Source organism: Ranitomeya variabilis, chromosome 1, assembly GCF_051348905.1.
Source record: "Ranitomeya variabilis isolate aRanVar5 chromosome 1, aRanVar5.hap1, whole genome shotgun sequence".
In the NCBI taxonomy this organism is placed as follows: Eukaryota; Metazoa; Chordata; class Amphibia; order Anura; family Dendrobatidae; genus Ranitomeya; species Ranitomeya variabilis.
This window is the reverse complement of record NC_135232.1, coordinates 116,191,065-116,196,304: the sequence shown is the minus strand read 5'-3', so window position 1 is coordinate 116,196,304 and position 5,240 is coordinate 116,191,065. Positions and strand designations below refer to the sequence as shown.

Genomic DNA, 5,240 nt, shown 5'->3' with positions numbered 1-5,240 from the left:
TGTAGCCACACAAGGGTTGTCATGGAGATCTCCAGGGAAGGCAGGGCCTATGAGAGATAGGCGGGCTTTACTGTACGATGGGCGGGGCTTAGAGCAGGAAGTAGAAGCCGTGCAGTGTGATTGGCTCCTTACTTCTGCCAGTAATGGAGCTGATATCTGGCTCCTATAGGATGGAGGGGGCACAGGAAGGGTTCCCCATCCCAAAGGTCAGGGAATAAATAATACCGGGTGATTAGGATTTCTTCCCCATTTCCAAAGACATGAACGAGGGCAGGAGGACCTTATTTTATATTGTAAGAAAACGGATTTCTTTTTTCCTCACACAGTTTTCTCCAGTCATGAAATGAGCCCTCATGTACGATAATCTCTGACTATGTGGGGGGATCTGCTCCTCACATCCACATCAGTCCCGTTACGTCTGAGCTCTCCCTTACAGGGGTCTTCTGGTCTGTCACATTTATGTCGTAGCCATGGAGATGACATCATGGCCGGTACATGCGGATCTCAGTGTTGGGACCCCCAAGTATCTGGAGGATGGGGCGCTGCTGCTTCTCGTGGACAAGGGGTCACAATTCCTGTACACATGAGGGGTCTTCTGCCATCTCTGGGCTGAGAAAAATGCCGGCAGTGCGCAGTCTATATGATGTGAGGATTTCCAAGTCTGCAGTCACATAGCCACATGGACGACTGCAGACTTTTACCTTAAGACCGGACAATCCCTTGAAATACATGTATATTTGCTCTGTTCGGCCTTAACCAGCTCTTTGTCTCCCAGCACCTTGATGGCAGCAGAATGAGTCACCCTGAGGGTAACCAGTGCGCTCCTTATCCTGTGGGGTTTCCAGCTCTTCTATATCTCGGATGATTTATGACAGCTTCAGAGTTCAGCCCAACTTTACTGCTGCTCTGTGGCCCTAAATCAGCACAGAGGAGGTCAGGATGAGCTCACTGATGGATCCTCAGTTACCTCATTCTGCAGCCAGCAATGCAAAGGAAATAAAACAACCCATGAAAGCCAACTTGTTTATGAAACATTACTGCAAAAATATTTCTATATATTTATATTTAGTCCAAAATGCCTGATTTAAGTTTGCAAACAAAATTGTATCTAAAAGTGTCCATGTCATTAATGCTAGCACAGCTGAGGATCTGGTACAATTGTGTCTGGCCTGGACAGTCCTCTGTAAGGGTATGTTTCCACGTTCAGGAAACGCTGCGTTTTTGACGCTGCGTTTTTCTGCTGCGTCAAAAACGCAGCGTCCAGATGTTACAGCATAGTGGATGGGATTTTATGAAATCCAGACTCCACTATGCGTTTAAAAACGCATGCGTTTTTGCCGCGAAAACGCATGCGTTGTGCGTTTTTTCAAAACGCTGCATGTTGCTACTATGAGCAAAACACGCAGGTACACCACAGGTGACCTGCCAGTGACCTCAGGTGCAGTTTTGGTCAGGATTTTACTTGCATAAAATCCTGACCAAAGACTGATGCAATCCTGAACGTGGAAACATACCCTAAGGGAAACCAAGTCCAAACTGCTAGATTTTCCTTGCACTGATACATTGTAGCGAACGGTCAGGACAGGAGAGGGATTGTGTAGACTGGATCCCATTGTAATAAATGCTCCGCTGCTGTCAGTGCCACCAGATCATTATTATCATCTTTGGTTACTCCTGTAGTATATAGCACAAGATCTGCTCTGTAATTAAGCACCATATTCAGCCGTGTCCTTGAGGAGTACATTCTCTTATAAAGTGCTGGTGAATTTCGGATGGGTAGTCGCTTTGTAATCGACGGGGTCTGACCTTTGGGAACTTTCACAGTTTTCCCTCCACATCAGCAAATCCTCATTCACCTGAAAGGAGCTGGCAGATGAGCTGCAGTGAAGGAGACGCAGAGTCAGCGCTGAGGTCCCGGGATCATTCCCCAACCATGTGGCATCACATTGAGTTTGGAATAACCTCCTTAATCTTCTGCATCTAATGCAGCATATCTATATGATCTGTATGTTGCATTACTCCACAGTGGTGTAACTAGAGTATGATCACCGACCAACCAGCAAGATTTCTGGCTCTCACAGACCTATTAGTTTTTCTTTAAGAAGCCCTCTTACTCTGCACTCATTACCTGTGTTAATTGCACTTGCTTGAACTTGTTATCTGTATAAAAGACACCTGTCCACACAGTCACATTCCAACCTCTCCACCATGGCCAAGACCAAAGAGCTGTCTAAGGACACCAGAGACAAAATTGTACACCTGAACAAGGCTGGGTAGCCACTGTAAGGCGTTTCTTGTTACCAGGACCTAAACAATCTCAATCCTCTCCTAGAATAAAGTCTTCATCTGTATGGGAACCTGTGAGACCTCTTTTAGAACTGAAATCCTTGACAACCTCCAATCTGGCTTCCGCCTCCACCACTCCACCGAAACTGCCCTGACCAAAATTACTAATGACTTACTCACAGCCAAAGCTAACAGACAGTTCTCCATCCTCCTCCTTCTCGACCCATCCTCTGCCTTCGACACAGTCGATCACTGCCCACTGCTATAGATTCTTTCTTCCTTTGGCATCAAAGACCTTGCCCTGTCCTGGATTGCCTCATACCTTTCCGACCGCACATTTAGCGTTTCCTACTTCCACACTACCTCCTCATCCCGCCCACTCTCTGTTGGTGTCCCTCAAGGCTCTGCCCTGTGGCCACTACTTTTTTCCATCTATACCCTTGGCCTAGGACAACTCATAAATTCCCATGGCTTCTATTACCACCTGTATGTGGACGACACTGAGATCCACCTCTCTAGCCCAGATGTCACCTCTCTGCTGTCCAGAATCCCGGAGTGTATATCAGCCATATCCTCCTTCTTCACCTCTCGCTTCCTAAAACTCAATGTAGTCAAAACAGAACTCATCATCTTTCCTGCATCTCTCGTATCTCCCTACCCGATCTCTCTATTATAGTAAACGGCATCACGCTCTCTCCCGCACCTGAAATCCGCTGCCTCGGAGTAACTCTCGACTCTGCCCTGTCTTTCAAACACACGTCAAACTGATGGCCAATTTATGCACTAAGCTTTCTCAATTTTTCATATCTCTAATGCAGTAATGCAAACTAATTTTCATATTTCATGTTTGCAAGCTATGGCGCTACAGAGTGCTACCTTATTTCTGTGATTATATATGAGTTGTTGACTCTAGGTTAGCACCTGTTCACATTTAGTCTATGTTTGGATGTGACCATCAGTTTTTTGAAATTTATATTCATTAGCCGTCTGACTGAGCACTCCGCCTCTTAGCTTCAGGCATTTTTAATCAAAGCAGAACCCTTTCCCTCCACAGATATATAGATTATTATTATTATTTATTTATGGCGCTACAGAGTGCTGCCTTATTTATTTGATTGTATATGAGTGGAACACGTCTTCACGACGCCGAGGATTGCAGGACCTACGCCAATCAGGGTTGAACCCACAGGCTACAGATGGTGTTCTTTGGATGCAACTCAGCATTCTGTCTCCTTCAAACATGATGAGTTTTGTTTCTACCAAACAGTTCTACTTTGGTTTCATCAGACCATATGATATTCTCCCAATTCTCTTCTGGATAATCCAAATGCTCTCTAGCAAACTTCAGAGGGACCCAGACAAGTATTGGCTTAAGAAGGGGGACACGTCTGGCACTGCAGGATCTGAGTCCCTGGCGGCATAGTGTGTTACTGATGGTAGCCTTTGTTATGGTGGTCCCAGCTCTATGTAGGTCATTCAATAGGTCCCCACATGTGGTTCTGTGTTGTGAATTCTGTTGTGGGTTCTGCTCTTGGGCTCCCTCCGGTGGTTATAAGTGGTAGTGCTGCTGTTTGTCCTTCACAGCAGTCATCAGGTGCTTCCACTTTGGACGGGGCTATTTAGTCTGGCTTCACCCTTTAGTGAGTGCCAGTTGTCCATTGTTTTTCTGGAGGATTCACATCTCTGCTTGGTTTCTCCTGCTGGATTGTCCAAATCATCAAAAATAAGTCCTGGCTTTGTTTTTGCAGTCCACATGCGGTGGACTTTATAGTTCAGTGAATTGCTATGTTTTTTCTTGTCCAGCTTTGTCTGTGTAAGGATTTATTCAGCCAAGCTGGAAGCTCTGGAGTCGCAGAGTTACCCTCCATGCCTTTAGTTAGGTGTGGAGATTTTTGTATTCTCTGTGGTGGATTTTTGTAGTATTTTATACTGAACGCACAGTACTCTGTCCTGTCTTTTCTTTCTAGGTAGCATGGCCTCCGTTGCTAAATTCTGTTTTCAGTCTGCGTTTGTAATTTCCCTCTCCTCTCACAGTCAATATTTGTGGGGGGCTGTCTTTCCTTTGGGGATTTTCTCTGAGGCAAGATAGTTTTCCTGTTTCTTTCTTTAGGGGTAATTAGTCCTCCGGCTGTGACGAGGTGTCTAGGGAGTGACAGGAACATTCCACGGCTACTTCTAGTTGCGGTGTTAAGTTCAGGGTCTGCGGTCAGTATAGAGGCCACCTACTCCAGAGCTCGTCCATGCTGCTCCTAGGCCACCAGATCATAACAGTACAACTGGCCAACAATGAGTTAACCGCATCTCAAAAGAAGGGAAAGAAAGTGCTGAGCCATTTTTTTTCTGTACTCTGTTGTGTTTTTTTTTTTTCCCTCTTCACCTCTGGGTGGCTCAGGAGTTAGGCGCTGACATGGATGTTCAGGGACTTGCTTCTCGGGTTGATCAACTTGCTGCTAGAGTACAGGGTATTTCTGATTATATCGTGCAGACTCCTGTTTTAGAGCCTAGAATTCCTACCCCCGATCTGTTTTTTGGGGACAGGTCCAAATTTTTGAGCTTTAAAAATAACTGTAAACTGTTTTTTGCTCTGAAGCCCCGTTCCTCTGGTAATCCCATCCAGCAGGTAAAAATTGTCATTTCTCTGTTGCATGGTGACCCGCAGGATTGGGCATTTTCCCTGGAATCTGGGAATCTGGCCTTGCTTAATGTAGACACCTTTTTTCAGGCGCTTGGGTTATTGTATGATGAACCTAATTCTGTGGATCATCCTGAGAAAACCTTGTTGGCCCTGTGTCAGGGTCAAGAAGCGGCAGAATCATATTGCCAGAAATTTAGGAAATGGTCTGTGCTTACTAAGTGGAATGAGGATGCTTTGGCGGCAATTTTCAGAAAGGGTCTTTCTGAATCTGTTAAAGATGTTATGGTGGGGTTCCCCACGCCTGCAGGTCTGAGTGATT

The 5,240-nt window shown here is 45.6% G+C and overlaps 1 protein-coding gene across 1 annotated transcript in view; it reads left to right on the top strand.

Annotated features, from left to right (window-relative positions):
• The first annotated feature begins 226 nt into the window (after nt 1-226).
• Nucleotides 227-5,240, top strand: part of LOC143793612 (baculoviral IAP repeat-containing protein 1-like) — a 119,010-nt gene continuing 113,996 nt past the window's right edge. Inside the window, exon 1 of the mRNA XM_077280677.1 lies at nt 227-293. The gene's annotated coding sequence lies outside the window, so the exon portion shown is untranslated. The remainder of the gene's footprint in view (nt 294-5,240) is intronic.